The 13,692-nt window shown below is 33.6% G+C and overlaps 1 protein-coding gene across 1 annotated transcript in view; it reads right to left on the bottom strand.

Annotated features, from left to right (window-relative positions):
* Positions 1 to 13,692, bottom strand: part of LOC109051680 (fatty acid-binding protein 10-A, liver basic) — a 677,383-nt gene that overhangs the window by 371,515 nt on the left and 292,176 nt on the right. The window lies entirely within an intron of this gene.

Below are 13,692 nucleotides of genomic sequence, written 5' to 3'. Positions count from 1 at the left end.
GCGCATTTGTTAGAGCTGAATGTTTTCAGGATATAAACACAAGCTTCACTCAAGGAAAGTCAATCCATTGACCGTTGATAGGAAATCTGTCTATGGAACAGTGATGCATCTGAAATATATTTAAAGACTGACGTCGTCTTCATTTCAACTGAAGGAAGTCATTACATTAATTATCTACCTTACCGCATACACAGATCTGTGACATGACAACAGTCAGCAGAGAGCAGGCCCTGGAGACGAGCTCAATTTAAAAACCTCTGAAAGGCCCTCGCAGGGAGTATGGATCTTCCTATAATGGCTCCGGTCTTCTGTTTTTCCAGCTCAACCCAGAGGTCAACATTTAGCTGGTTAACATCGTAGCTACAACATTAATGGAGGAAATAAGCCTGTTTCTCCACTGACAGCCATTCAGAAGCAGCCCAGTGTTTTCACCGGCCTATTTATTATGCAATCAATCAACACATTGTCTATATGCACATGCATCAGAAGGACAGGAAGTATTTTTCAGCATGGTGTTAAAAGTAGTAACAAGTAAATGTTATGTTGCTAAAAGTAGTAACAAGTAAAAACCTGTTTTGTTACATTCATACACTGACATTTAAGAAAAAAAAAAAAAAAAAAAAAAAAAAAAAAAAAAAAATAAAATAAAAATAAAGCAACAAATAAAATGGCTTGTTTTACTATTCTAATTTTTTTTAATGATTAACTAAAATAAATAAAAATAAATAGCTTCTTAGTTTCACAGCATTATCATTATTACAATAAAATATAATTATTAATTGAATTATTCACTTAAGTTAAGTTTCACTGTCTGGATCATCAAAAAAAATCTGAAAATAAATGATAAAATAAATAAAATAACTTCTTTGGCTTAGTTTCACTTATCGAAAACAAAATATAATAAATAAATAGCTTCTCCTTAGTTTATGAACATGATATAATAAACAAATCATCAAAAAAAGTATTAAAAATAATAAATAAAATAAATATAAACAACTTTAGTTTCACTTGTTTATAAAAAAATATATATATTATTCAAATAATATCATAAAAAAAAATCTTGGTTTCACTTCATAACCTATATAAATAAATAAATGAATTCAGTTTTGTTTCGCTGGATCATTAAAATTACATAAAATTAAAAAATAATAAAAATAAAATAAATGTTATTTGGCTTTGGTTTCACTTATTTATAAAAAAAAAAAAACAACAACAATAACTACAAAAACTAAGATAACTAAAAATAATAATAAATAACTTAAACTAAATAAATAAATAAAAATTTCTGCTTAGTTACACTGCATTATCAAAATTAAAATAAATAAATTAATTTCAAAATTAAAAAATAAATAAAAACTAAGCACTTCATTTTAATTGACTGCATGCATTATTAAAATTGCCACATGGGCTATTAATACAAACAAATGTTTAGTAGAATATCTAAAATATTATGATAGGGTTACAGTGATAAAAAATTACTCATACCCTGATAAGATTGTGCTCATACGGCCCACCCCTAGAGCAGCATTATATAAAAATACACAAGAGACTGACAGCAACAGGACAAAACAGCAGAGTCAGAATCCCTCGGCTATTGTGAGGTGATTTGACCTTCACGTTGGCACCGTCCCCTCAAACAGCCAACAATGAGCCACCAGGAGAGGCGTGAATTATTCAGAGCCCAGGGTGACATGCAGCTTCTGCTGGCACGTGTGGAGAGACGAGAAAACAGCGTGAACATGCTACCTGCGTTCAGTGCTCCAACACACACTGAACACATCCAATTAAAAACACTCATTAGGACATAACAAATGTCAACATCTCACTGCTACAGAAATGAAGCCTTCATGCAAGCTGTGATCTAAATAACTCATTGACTTCACATGTTCTCGCTTTTTTACACATCTTTGTGTCTTGAAGTGGCAAGGGAACAGAGTTAATAGCTGGAGAGACGAGGAAAAAAAGAAAAGATGGATGAAAGGGCTCAGAATGTACACTTTTCTAGCAATATCTTTTTCCCAGCAGTTTACTTTTAATTAAGGTTTCTTGCCCCCAAACAGCCATTTATTTGCCCTTGCGACCTTGGGATTAATTAAAAGAATGTTCTGTAACTTTAAGACGAATGTATGCAAACTGACAACTATGCAGTGCATCAAAATCTTCTGCACACAAAAAGAAAACATGTATAAACTCAATGTAAATGTTCTCTGATCCAGCGTTAGTTTTTTTGTTAATATTTAGAATTTTATATTTTCTGTTTTCACTTCCCCTCACAGTTTTAGTTAAAGCTTTAATAATTTTGTTTTGTTTGGACATTTTTATTAGTTTTTAAAAAATGTTTATATAGTATTTTTTCATCGTTTTATTTTTATGTTTTCAGTTTTTGATGCGTGTTTGTCATTTTTATTAGTTTTTCTTTTGTTTACATTTCACTTTATTTAATTAAATTTTTGTTACCGTTTATTTCAAGTAACAAAAAGGTCTTAGTTAACTATAACTACCCTGTTTTAGTTAACTAGTTTTAGACATTCTTAAACATTCTCTTCAAGATCTGCTCTCACAGCAGACGTTTAAGTGCATGCACTCTTGAGTGAATCTGACGGCATGCATTACAAAACGGAGACTGTTCTTCACAGCTTTACTGCTCTAGACACAGACTGAACAAGGACAGATCGAGCGTGTGTGTTCTTGGCTCAAATTCACACTAAATCACCGAACATCACATTCAGGAGCCAACTCTTTTATTGATAGTTTTCACGTGACGTCACATACACATAGGAACGCCCACCTGGAGGGCAAAACGAAGCTTGACCGCCAGTTATTTTAATGCAGTTTGTAATAATGTAAACACCTTATTGATGATGTATATTTTGTACAGGCAAGCATATGAACCCAGAATATAAACACAAATTGCAGCAAAGTTTCACATTAAATGGTTTCCCATAGAAAACCATTAGAAGGAAAACACTGAACCATTAAGCGGACAGCGTTTATATTCCGTCTTTTGTAAACTATGCATCATTAACATAGTTATTACTGAATTTGATCTTTTAATACTACGGTTTTAAATATATTAAGGCACTTTAAGTGTTTTTTGCACTGTTTAATGATGCCGCGGATGCTTAATATAGATTGGAAATGGCTAAAACATGCATTTTGTTCACAATTTGTTTTTATTATTTTAAGAGTTAATCTAAATATTTGCGTCTGTGAAACAGATGAAATATTGATAGGCTTATGCTGTGTTTCTATGGATGTTTTGCCCTCCAGGTTTTCGAGCCGGTCACATGACTGAAAGCTATTAATACTCAAATACAGTGACGGTTTACAGAGTTTTAATAATCATACGCCTTTGTTAACTAAAACAAACCTTTGTTGATGACAATACAAAAACATGAGTACAAAACAAACAACATTTTGACTTGGTGTTTGTAATAACCGCAAGTTAAGTGAAATTGAAACTACGAGCATGTGGGAAATGTGCTAAACAAACAAAGGTGTACTCGTGTACCTCTATTATTCGGCACAAATCCAAATCATGTTTTGCATGTTTGACATTAAAGGGATAGTTCACCCAAAAATGAAAATTCGGTCAGTAATTTCTCTCCCTCGTGCCGTTCCAAACCCGTAACACCTTCGTTCACATTCGGGTCACAAATGAAGATATTTTTGATGAAATGCGAGAGGACAGCAAGTGTGCTACCATGATCAAGGCACATAAATGCAGAAAGACAGAATTTCTGAATAAAGTAATTTTTTTTTTTTCTTTGTGCACAGAAAGTATTCTTGTAGCTTTGTAAAATTACGGTTGAACCTCTGATGTCACATGGACTATTTTACCTATTTACCTATTTTACCTTAATCGTGGTAAGAGCCTTGCTGTCCACTCAGATTTCATCAAAAATATCTTCATTTATGTTCTGAAGATAAACGAAGGTGTTATGGGTTTGGAACGACACAAGGGTGAGTAATTAAGGACAGAATTTTCACTTTTGGGTGAACTATCCCTTTAAGTGCATTATATAAGTCGCTTTGGAATAAAAGTTGGAGCATGTAACAGATGATTAAAAACATGACATATTCTGGAAAATATGGCATTTGTTATTGAACATTTTATTATTATAAAATAAATAAATACATATTTTTAAATAAAATAGGCTTAGTTGCAATTTAAAATAATATAATTACTAACAAACGAAATAAAAAAATAATTTATACTTTGTTTTAATAAAAAAAATTACAATATACTGTTATAGAAAATAAATAAAACTTAATGCAATAAAAAAATGTAATTACATTAAAATAAATTAAATTAAAACAAGGCTTAGTTTCACTTCAAATTCTAAAATATAATAACTATATTTTACAGTAATGGTTATTTTGCATCTGTCACGTGACAAACTACTGAAAGTCTTGAAACAGAAAGTGCAGCAGGGAATGGCCTAATAATTTCTGTTTCTAATCATTTATCTTTGGCCGCAATATTCACTGCTATGATGCATCATAGAAAGATATGAGTTCACACAATTTTACCCTCTCTGGATGCTCTCTGTGATTTAAATTATTTTCCAAACCTGTTTTAATGTCAGTTCAGACTGGACAACAACCAGTTCGACTTTCTTTAGGCAAAGTTAGTCAAAGTTTTGAACATGCTAATGTTTACATTCATACATTTCAGGGAAATATTAATGAATAAAAATATACTAGGGTGCATTTATTATCTCTTCATAAAGTTTGACTGTTTTAAATAACTTCTTATTTGCTTTTACTCTAAATGATCATTAACATGTATTCAGAGTTGGACCTGTCACTGCACAGACAGACTTTGCATTCGTCATTTACATCACTATAGAAGATTAGTTCATTTTCTTGAACAAGATTCAGATTTAAAGTCTGTAAAATGTTATTTCATAGTTATTTCTGGTTTGTTCATCACATCAGAAATGAAAGGTCAAGTTGACCAGATCTAAAATATATCAAAACTTGCTAAACCTGTGAGACTCGAGACAAAGGACTAAGAAACATGATCCCCAGGACAAAAACAATACAGACTTAACCAGACTGTGAACCAGCGGCATTGGTGCAACCAGCTGGTTCATACTGACTGGTAACACGTTAAAACTACTGAACAACCATTATACCTGTACAACATACTGTACCTGAAACCCAATAAAACTGAGCATTGTGTCACACCAGATCATTTTTCTAGTGTAACCTAGTTCGAAAACAGATCTGCAAACTGAAAGTTATCAAGCCCACAAGCAACATTTTTTATGCTTCATACGTGTCTTGATGATTTGTTTACATTAAAAAGCAGGTCTTGCATCATTTCATTTCAAATCTAACATGAAAGTCGTTAAAAAAAAAAGAGACGCATTTTAAACAGCATTCCTCATTTCGACGTCACAAATAATTAATTATACAACCAATCCAAACCAAAAGCAAAGAGAGGTTGTTTGTTTATTCTGTGCTCTCCCTCAAAAAAAAAAAATCCAAAAAATATACTAAATGGAAGAAAATGTCTGATCTAAAGAGGGCCAATACACACACACACACACATCACAAACATATATAATACATACAACAATACAAACAAAAAATCAAAAATTTAGATTTGCTGTTAAAACATTTCAGAACACAGCTATGCACAAAACCAGACTGATGTAGCAGTATTTGTATACGTGTTTTTGTGGAAATTTCTTTATTTATAAATGCATCTTTTGCATGCTAATCTACTGTACTAAGCATTACAGTGTTGCTGTGCATTTAAAATGTGTGATTCATAAGCATTTCCATGCCACTTACAAAAGCCCTTTAGGGAACATTAGAGCTGCAATAAACCGCCTGGTGATGGACGCGAACGGTCCTGACAGCCCATAATTACAAGCAGGAAAAGTCATCATGACTGCCTCTGCAAACCAGCAGCGATGGACATGTACAGAATGATACACACACCTCGTGGTGGTAAGAAATGTGTCACTGGTAAGATTTTGCTGTATCATGCATCAACATATAGACCGCAGTATCAGCAGACAGGATGCTTTACTTTTTACATTTTTTTTTACTTGTAAGAGTGACAAAGGATGTTTCTAAAGAGAGGCTTTCAAAAGCATGCTATCTAAAGGGTGTTGTTTGCTCAGACCTGTACAACAGCATCAACAGGCTTTTCTTCTTCAGTGCAGAGCTGCTGTAAAAGTAGTGTGTCGCATGGGCAGGTCAGTCACTTTAGCCTGACAGCAAAGCATTCAAGGTTTTTGTGTTCGGTTTCTGCTGAAATCCCAAAGATTTCCTTATTTCGGTTAATGATTTGCATGACACTAAACCCCGTAACCAAGGTAAAATCACACTCGAGGGGGTGTGTGTTGGCAATTAAAACAACAGTACTCAATAACTAAATAGAAGTGTTAATGATTCAATCTCATGAAAACATGCTCAAACCTCCAAACGTGTTCAAAAGTAAAAACCTTGCCTGCATAAAGAAAGATGGGTGGATTCTTCTTACTGTAGTCAATATTTTTTTATTAAATACTTACATAAATTAAAAACAATAATTACTTTAATATGTAAATGTGTATTTTTTCCTATATTAATGTGAGGAATAGTAAGATTTTTTGCATTACAACAATAATGAGAATTTGGGGAGGAGGGGGTGCACAAAAAAAATATTTTCTAAAAGAAAATGGACTGTAGCATGAAATATGACCTAGACATGTTCCTGACCAGCTTTGTCAGACTAGTAATATAATAATAATAATAAATAATAATAATATAATAATAATAATAATAATCAAAAGTAGTAGAAAGACTGAAGGTAATTTTTTGTAGAACATGCTACTCCAATAATCTTTGTTTTATATAAAACTGTATAAAAAAAAAAGAAAGAAAGAAATTATAGTGTAATCATATATTAATTTGGTAAATAGTTTGGATTCACCAAATTAAAAATCAAGTATAAGTTACTTACACTGTGGACATGTTAATAGCAGCTATTTGAATAATTACTTATCTGGTTGAATGCTACATTCAAAAATATTAAAATAGCAGAGATAAATGTTATTGTTAATGCTCTTACATGTTTTTATATATATATAGATATAGAGAGAGAGAGAGAGAGAGAGAGAATAAAAAAGCATATATTAAAATATTCAAAGAAATGAAATAAAAAAATAATTAAAATATATAAAATTAACATTATCTTCGAATGTGGCACCACCAGAAAGAAAACTATTCTCTTTTATATTCTTGATTCAAGTGAGACTTTTACGGTGCCATTTTCACCTACTAAAACTTTTTAATTACTTTTCCAATTGAACAGATTCTATCTACACAACCGTCCTCAGCCGACCTCCTCGTTCTGGACAGAAAACCCTAGTTAGTGGGTATCGCTGCTGGAGATTCACGCAGCATGCTCTCAAGGGCACGGTGAAATCTGCAGACTGTTCTCGTCGCCAGGCATTCAGCTGCAGCGAAACACATGGATGCCCGTGGGGAGTGTGATAATGGGAGCAGCCCGGCAGAAGACGAGGGACAAGAAACCTCCAGAGAGCTACCGGGCATGTCTTATCTCTCTGTCTGCACCAGGACTCCTCTAATAGTCTAAGGCTGGGTTGATATATTAGTGTGCCAATGACAGAAAAATATGACATTTTGCTTTATCATTAACTCATGCCCAATAGAGCTGCATGCATCTGCATTTAAAACTTCAAAACACTTCCAATAAGGCTTTTTTTCCCCATCAGGTTGAGTCTATAGATGTTGGACCAGTCAGTCAAATTTCTGGCTTGGCAGATGGAACAGACTAAGCAAACATCTGGCATGTAAATCTGAGGGGTAAACAGGCAAGAAATGCAAAAGAGAAGCAGCAGCAGTGAGCTCTCATTCACGTGTTACGCTCCTCTGATTACAGGGTCACTAAAGGTGTTCGTAACGGCTGTGCCAATGATTCATATTGATCCTGGACACGAGTGAACAGCCTGTCGAGGGAAAAACCAGCATCATCTCAGTGAGAGACTGGGACTGGCTGCCAGGTGACTAATCTGCATGTTATTATCACTAGCAACAACTGTTACCAAGATAGAAACTAGCAGAGAAAAATGTGTAATCATTAACTAAAAAAAAAAAAAAAAGGGGTTTGTAAAGAATAGGGCTGTGCAATTAATCGCATGCAATTGTTATGTGCATCTCATCAGTAAAGCCAGTTCTAATCTCCATCACGTGCTATGTTCTCCGCTCACAAGCTATGCAATACGTGTGCAAAATCGCAGACAGAATCGCATTCAATTAACTGCACAGCCCTAGCAGAGAAAAAATAATAAATAAATAGATTATATATATATAGTATATATATATATATATTATATATATATATATATATATATATATATATATATATATATATATATAGTATATATAATATAATATATATATATATATATATATATAGATATATACCACACTATGCTCATCCAAGGCTGCATTTATTTGATTAAAAAAAAAAAAAAAAAAACTGAAATATTGTGAAAAATTATTACCAATTTGAAATAACTGAGTTCTATTTGAATATACTGTAAAATGTAATTTATTCCTGTGAATTGACGCTGAATTTTCAGCTTCATTACTCCAATCTTCAGTGTCACATGATCTTCAGAAATCATTCTAATATGCTGATTTCCTTCTCAAGAAACATTTCTGCTTATTATCAATGTTGAAAACAGTTGTGTGTGCTTCATATTTTTGTGAAAACCATGATGCATTTTTTATTTTCAGGATTCTTTGATGCATAGAAAGTTCAAAAGAACAGCATGTATTTGAATATATAAATCATTTTTCTAAACATTAGAAATGTCTTTACTTTTTATTTCTTAAGGATGCATTAAAATGTCAGTATACATTTCTTTAAAGAAAAATGAAAAAAAAAATCTTTAATATTAGTTAAGTTATAGAAAAAAAAAACTGTTATTCCATTGCTACAGCATGGTATTCAAAAGGGACTTTGACTGAGCTGAGCGAAGGGCAAAGGTCAAATCTTGGGTGTCTGCCAGAAAGGTTCAAATCAAACTGGTTTCCTTAATACTAATAAGATTTAATTAAACACAGAATACTAATTAACGAGTCCTGACCGCCATCAGCTGGTCAGAGGGAACATCCCATCAGATGGTTGATATTTGTTTGTATAAAAATTAATTAAGCTTTTCATGCATATGCATGAGCTACAAGTCCAACCGGCCCAACAGAAACTAAATCCTGCGGCTGAGATCTTCTAAAGGATCTACTTTAGGATTCGTTAAGGATCATCAAAGCATTTAGAGACCAGATCATTTGGATGTTAGCTGTTCTCTCTTCCACCTCTGTTTGCTCAGTGCCGTAATCCCGCCGAGCGCTAATCAGAGATCAAACTAACGAGAGTGAACTGTGGGTGACGGGGGTCCGACGAAAAACACTGATTCAAGCAGACAATACACCACAGCCTAAACCAGTTTCACCCTCTGAGGTCATGGGAGATTAGTTCAAACAGATCAATTTAGAGGTGACTTGTAACGGATCATTGAAACGAGAGGAAAACAGAATGAACAGTGGACGAAGAAGTCAGATAACCTTAAGATGAATTCTCTGAACGCTTTCTTTGGACATCTGGGCCTGTTGACTTATTTCCTCATTGTGACATTTACATAACGTGAGTCAATATTTAAATACTTCAGATACAACAGTGTTTGGTTGAAACTATGGCAGGGATTTTTTAATTATTTAATTTAATTTTTTAATTTAATTAAATTTAGCCAAACCCCTTTGACATTAAATCTCAGGGGGACTTTAACTGACGTTAACATTTCAGTAATTTAATAACAATACAATACAATTAATATTTATCAATTAATTAATTAATTAAATATTTATTTTATTTTTAGGATTTAATGAAATATTAGCTTTTCATCAACTCATAATCCCCCTAAATCCATCACAAACCTCAGTTTGTTGGAAACCCCTGTCTTAAATAAAAAGATACACTTCATTTGAAGCTTTCATTAAATGCATTCATCAACGAAAAATATGCTTGGTCGACTAATGCATTTTACAGGCATATTTTCTGCATAATCTCTCTATATGGTATTGAAGGGGCTGCTTTCCCAGCTATTATAGATGAAGATTTCCACATGGTCTCTTGCGGAGCGGCAACTTGCATTAGTGCTCTGCCAAAACAACACACAACACACCAAGAGCAATTCATGTAATCTGAATGACCACGTCTGACCAGGACTTCATCAGGACCGTTCTGATGATTTATTTTTATACACCCCATGTATCTGGATCTGTGTGCGTTCAATTTCCACCATGCCAATAGTGACACAAGCTATAAAGAGCCCCTACTATAAACTACTTCTTGCCGTCTTCGGGAGTGTGTGCCAAGGTCTCACAGCATGATGATGAGCATTTATTAATAATGAAACAGACTCTGAAACATGAATGTTTAACCCTGGCTAGAGGCGCCAATTCATTTGGACAGATGGATTGAGAGGTAAACACTATGAATAATAATGATACTGTTGACCAGCAGAGGAGCCAGACTGAACACAGTGTGTGAGACCCGACATACAGAACATGCAGAGGATTCGATTTAACAGCCACCTGACAAAGCCAAACGAAAAACAGATTCGGTCACAGACTAGGACAATAAAGTATGATTGACTGATTAATAAAATACATAATAAAGTCAAAGATAAAAACTATGAATCAAGTGAAAAAAATCACGGAAGGACAAGCAAAAAACTTAACAGGGAATAAGAACTAAAAATTCCTCAAGAAAAAAAAAAAAAAAAAAAAAAAACATAGTATGACTTCATAAGGTTTATAATAATAATATAATATAATAATATCATATATTGTAGTGCCATGAGTTTTTCTAGGACTAATTTATTATTGAAAGTTGTGCCTGCTATGAACTGTTCACAGGAAGAAAAAAAAAAGTATTATTTAAATAATTAATAATTAATTATAATTTTAAAAAAAAATAGCCACACGTGCTAGTGTAATGCTTCTAGGTAAAAAATATTGCCAGTGTATAATTACTTACATTTGTGTCTCATCCTCACATAAACCTAAGACTTTAGAGATTTCATTATATGTAATATCTTTGTTCGTGACACTTCTGGACTCATTTATGATTGACAGATGTGCTGCTATAGAGCAGTCCAGCAAAAGATCTGGATGAAGATCCAAAAAATTCAAAAAAAATGCATACACTGCATACAATACCATAAACACCATATAAAGATAAAATTAATGAATTTGTGGCTGAACTAAAGCTTTAAAAATGATAAAATAAAAATAAAACATAAGCGATCTTAACAGCCCACTGAAAATGATTTCCAGGGCACGCAAAAAACTTAGCTAATAATTACTTAAGTCTGTCTTTGTGTTTCAATCTTATTCTTCTGACCCCATAAATGTATTAATTCAGAAACACGTATATAGTGCATGAGTCTTCTATTATCTGGGCGATGAGTCCCTTCTTCTGGACTTAATTTATGATTGACCTTAGATGAACTATATGATTGCATGAGAAAAGACTTAATGTCCGGTTGGTGTAAGAATTTTTTTTTCAAACTAGAATCACATCTAATTCCTCAGAGTAGTAAAGTTTTGGGGAGATCGAACACAAGAGAGAAGTAAAATGACAGAACAGAAACAACATTTTAAAAAAAAAAAAACTTTGTCGTGAGCATTACAGATACATCTAAAACCACGCCTGACAATGATATACAAGCACTCGCTGCTGGTGAAGGAAGATTTGAGTACGTCACAAACAAGAACGGCTCGACTTTTCGCGGGAGCCGAGACACTGTTGTATCAAAAACTAAAACGGTTCACATCAGCTAATAAACTGAATCTCTTTGGGAAAAGAAAAGCCTTAGGCTTACTGCATCTCAACAGCTACCCGCGCCTTCTTAACCCTTCTTCTCCAACATCCGACCACATCCTCCTCGGGGGGGGTCGCCGATTCCTTCAATTTATGCAAGCTCACAGACGCGTACTGTCTCTGGCATTTCCCCAACAACGTCACCATTCCATTTCGCCATTCTGCATGTTTACACACATCGGAATCCGTTCCCACATTTTATGCTACTTTCCTAACGACGCCGAAACCTAGTCCCCCACCGCCTCTCATAAGTTTAAACACCTGATTTAGATACAATTAACCATACTTACAGCACCACACTCGCACTACAAAAACAGTAACAAGCCAGCATGACAAATACCAGCTTACAGCGTCAGCATGTATCACTGGAGCATTTCGACTCATTGACACCAGTGCCTCCGGTGCACGGCCGGCACTTCCTGCGAACACTTCTCTTGGTAGTCAGTAATTACTGTAATATATCAGTGGTGACGCTTCAGCTTGTCGCCTAATTGAATTGACACTGTGCAAATGTCAGGGTACCCATTCGAAAACAGGAAGCTAATGTAACCGAATCTCAAGGTTACCCACATAGTCTCAGGTCTCAGAGCTGGCGCATTGAATAACGCCAAGATAGCTGATTTGGCTAGCGACTGCTGCAACACAGCTTGACCAGGTCACTAGCCCATATGATCACGTAACATGTCAGTGCTTTGCCCTATGATAATGGACAGTTTCTTGATCCCAGTGTGTTATGAAAGCGCCATAACGTGTAGACCAGAACTTTGATGCCTCGACGCGGTCGCAAGCACCATAAATACTGTTCTAGATGGACTGTGCAAGTAAACTTTATTTTCCGTTCCACTTGTTTAAGAAAGGACTCAAAACATTTTCACTAGTGTAAAAATGACTCTACCCAGTGTGGAAGCAAAGGAGAAAAACTGCCTTCCTGGGAAGAGGGTATATCTTAAGGGTAATTAAGGAGATCATGCTCTTGGGCCTGAAGATTTCGATCGTCAGCCAGCGAAACGTCAGTATTACAACATAGTCACTCATATCAACTTCCAAACATAGATGTTACACACGACCACGAACACACACACGAAACAGGTGTATACATTATATACATTATGGTAACAATCTATATATACTATATAGATATACTAGTATATACATGAATATATCATACTATATACATATATATACATATATAGTAGTATATACCACATACATTATATATAGTCAAGTGATACATTCACACAGTGTACACACGACACATCCATATATATTGAGTATAATGTGCTTGGTGTGTAATATTTTATAATGAGTATAGATTCATCAAAAATGAACTTACTTTAGTGATGTGGTGTAATATTTCTGCTACTGATACATATGTAATCAACAGTTTTAATTTTTTTTTTTGTAAAGATGTTATCTGTTGGATTATATTCAGTGTATTATTTTTTAATTAAAAGTTATTAATATGAAAAATTTAATTAACTTCATGGTATTTTTTGAATTTTTATGGATTTGAAGTTGTTTAATTATAAACCAAAAGCTTATAATAATATTTTACTTACAAATATATATAGTGATCACACAAAATTAAGCAACTGAACATAAAATATAAAATACATATGTTATGATAGGCCTATGTATTTTTTGATATTATATTATTTGATATTCTAAATAAATATAAGACACTGACTGAATATAAAAAATAGAAAAACATTTCAAAACTATATTACATTTGTATCATACAGAAATATTATTCACAATAAAATAAAAGTTAGCAATAC

The sequence above is a fragment of the Cyprinus carpio genome, chromosome B16 (assembly GCF_018340385.1).
Source record: "Cyprinus carpio isolate SPL01 chromosome B16, ASM1834038v1, whole genome shotgun sequence".
NCBI lineage: Eukaryota > Metazoa > Chordata > Actinopteri > Cypriniformes > Cyprinidae > Cyprinus > Cyprinus carpio.
Note: the sequence above shows the minus strand (reverse complement) of the source record. Positions and strands in the feature narration are given on the sequence as shown.